The following is a 3,828-nucleotide window of genomic DNA, read 5'->3' on the forward strand; positions in this document are numbered from 1 at the left end:
TTTTCTAAAAATTTCTGAAATTTTAGTAACTTCAAAATAAAAGTGAATAAACTAAACAAGATTGATAGTAACTACTCCTACAAGTGCATAGAGCCTATATCATGCATTAGAATTTCTTGGGACCTCAAAAATTTAACATGCAAGCTCAAGAACATGGTCATCTATGCAGCAAAAATTTGCAATGAATAAAGCACTAGAACAAACACTAATTGGACCAATGGAGGAGTCACATACCAAGCAACAATCTCCCAAAGCAGTTTTGTGAATGGAGCTTTGAGCTAAGAGATCGAAAATCGCAGCAAAACGAGCTAGAACTCGTGCTTGAGCTGGATGGGGATTTTTTTGGGTAGAAGATGAAGTGTGTGGGTGCTGGCATAAGTGGAGGAGGGCCACCAAGGGCCCACGAGACAGGGGGACACGCCCTATAGGGGGGCGTGCCCTCCACTCTCGTGGCCTGGTGCTTGCCCCTCCTGTAGTGTTTTCAGTGACTGAAATCCTCAAATATTCCAGAAAAAAAACATACTAAATTTGCACGGCATTTGGAGCACTTTTATTTTCGGACTATTTTTTTAATGCACGGATAATTCAAAAAATAGACGGATAATACTATTTTTGCTTTATTTATTCTAAATAACAAAAAGTAAAAAGAGGGTACAGAAGGTTGTGCCTTCTAGTTTCATCCATCTCGTGATCATCAAAATGAATCCACTAACAAGGTTGATCAAGTCTTGTTAACAAACGCATTCCGAATAACACGGAACCGGAGAAATTTCGAATAACACTAAGTTACCTCAACGGGGATATGAAAATCCCAACAATAAGAATATCATACTTTTTCTTGACAGTAGGGAGAGGAAATTCAAAACCTCCAAAAATAATAGTTGGAATTTTTTCAATAGAATTGATGCTATGAACTTGAGATTCTTTCCTCGGAAGTGTACCGTATGCTCGTTACCATTAACATGAAAAGTGACATTGCCTTTGTTGCAATCAATAACAGCCCCTGCAGTATTAAGAAAAGGTCTACCAAGGATAGTAGACATACTATCGTCCTCGGGAATATCAAGAATAACAAAGTCTGTTAAGATAGTGACATTTGCAACCACAACAGACACATCCTCACAAATACCGACAGGTATAGCAGTTGATTTATCAGCCATTTGCAAAGATATTTCAGTAGGTGTTAACTTATTCAATTCAAGTCTACGATATAAAGAGAGAGGCATAACACTAACACCGGCTCCAAGATCACATAAAGCAGTTCTAACATAATTTCTTTTAATGGAGCATGGTATAGTTGGTACACCCGGATCTCCAAGTTTCTTTGGTATTCCACCCTTAAAAGTGTAATTAGCAAGCATGGTGGAGATTTCAGCTTCCGGTATCTTTCTTTTATTTGTAATGATATCCTTCATATACTTAGCATAAGGATTTACTTTCAGCATATCAGTTAAGCGCATACGTAAGAAAATAGGTCTAATCATTTTAGCAAAGCGCTCAAAATAATCATCATCCTTTGTCTTGGATGGTTTAGGAGGAAAGGGCATGGGTTTCTGAACCCATGGTTCTCTTTCTTTCCCGTGCTTCCTAGCAACAAAATCTCTCTTATCATAACATTGATTCTTTGATTGTGGGTTATCAAGATCAACAGCAGGTTCAATCTCTACATCATTGTTTTTGCTAGGTTGAGCATCAACATGAACATTATCATTAACATTATCACTATGTTCATGTTCATCACCTGATTGTGTTTCGGCATCAGAGATAGAAATATCATTGGGATTCTCAGATGTGTCTACGATAGGTTCACTAGAAGCATGCAAAGTTCTATCGTCTTTCTTTTTCTTCTTTTTAGAAGAACTAGGTGCCTCTAAATTATTTCTCTGAGAATCTTGCTCGATTATCTTAGGGTGGCCTTCAGGATACAAAGGTTCCTGAGTCATTCTACCAGTTCTAGTAGCCACTCTAACAGCAAAGTCATTTTTATTATTTAATTCATCAAGCAAATAATTTTGAGCTTTGAGTACTTGCTCAGCTTGAGTACCAACCATAGAAGCATATTTGCTAAGGAGGTGAAGTTCATCTTTAACTCTAGCCAGATTATCACTTACACGTCCTATCTCGAAAGCATTATTCTTTAACTCTCTACCAACATAAGCATTAAAACTTTCTTGTCTAGCCATAAAGTCATCAAATTCATCTAAGCAAGGGCTATGAAATTTAGTAGAGGGGACTTCAACTTTATCATATCTATAGAGAGAATTTACCTTTACTACCTGTGTCGGGTTATCAAGACAATGTGGTTCTTCAGGCGGTATATTAAGACCATGTATTTCTTCAATAGGAGGTAAATTCTTAACGTCTTCGGCTTTAATACCTTTTCCTTTCATTGATTTCTTTGCCTCTTGCATATCTTCAGGACTGAGAAATAAAACACCTCTCTTCTTCGGAGTGGGTTTAGGAATAGGCTCAGGAGTTGGCTCAATTGCTTCAGGAATTGGCTCAGGAAGAGTCCAATTATTTTCATTAGTCAATATATTATTCAATAATATTTCAGCTTCGTCGACTGTTCTTTCCACGAAAACACAACTAGCACAACTATCCAAGTAGTCCTTGGAAGCATCGGTTAGTCCATTATAAAAGATATCAAGGATTTCATTTTTCTTAAGAGGATGATCAGGCAAAGCATTAAGTAACCGGAGAAGCCTCCCCCAAGCTTTTGGGAGACTCTCTTCTTTGATTTGCACAAAATTATATATTTCCCGCAAGGCAGCTTGTTTCTTATGAGCAGGGAAATATTTAGCAGAGAAGTAATAAATCATATCCTGGGGACTAGGCACACAACCAGGAGCAAGAGAATTATATCAATTCTTAGCATCACCCTTTAATGAGAACGGAAATATCTTAAGGATATAAAAATAGCGAGACTTCTCATCATTAGTAAACAGGGTAGCTATATCATTCAACTTGGTAAGATGTGCCACAACAGTTTCAGATTCAAGGCCATAAAAAGGATCAGATTCAACTAAAGTAATAATCTCAGGATCAACAGAGAATTCATAATCCTTATCAGTAACACAGATAGGTGAAGTAGCAAAAGCAGGGTCAGGTTTCATTCTATCATAAAGAGACTACTGCTTCCATTTAGCTAATAATTTCTTAAGATCATATCTATCATTGCAAGCAAAGATTTCCCTAGCAGCTTCTTCATTCATAACATAACCCTTAGGAACAACAGGTAATACATAATCATTGGGAGAACCTTCATCATCACTATCATCAGTAATAGGATCTTCAATATTTTCATTCCCCCTAACTCTAGCAAGTTGTTCATCAAGAAATTCACCTAATGGCAAAGTAGTATCACGCACAGAAGTAGTTTCATCATGCATAGCAGAAGTGGCATCATCAATAACATGCGACATATCAGAATTCATAGCAGTAGGAGGTTTAGGTGTCGCAAGCCTACTAATAACGGAAGGAGAATCTAGTGCAGAGCTAGATGGCAGTTCCTTACCTCCCCTCGTAGTTGAGGGCAAAATCCTGGTTTTAGCGTCTTTCAAGTTCTTCATAGTGATCAACAGATATAAATCCCAAGTGACTCAGAGAATAGAGCTATGCTCCCCGGCAACGGCGCCAGAAATTAGTCTTGATAACCCACAAGTGTAGGGGATCGCAACAGCTTTTGAGGGTAAAGTATTCAACCCAAATTTATTGATTCGACACAAGGGGAGCCAAAGAATATTCTTGAGTATTAGTAGTTGAGTTGTCAATTCAACCACACCTGGATAACTTAGTATCTGCAGCAAAGTATTTAGTAGCAAAAGT

The sequence above is a fragment of the Triticum aestivum genome, chromosome 1B (assembly GCF_018294505.1).
Source record: "Triticum aestivum cultivar Chinese Spring chromosome 1B, IWGSC CS RefSeq v2.1, whole genome shotgun sequence".
NCBI lineage: Eukaryota > Viridiplantae > Streptophyta > Magnoliopsida > Poales > Poaceae > Triticum > Triticum aestivum.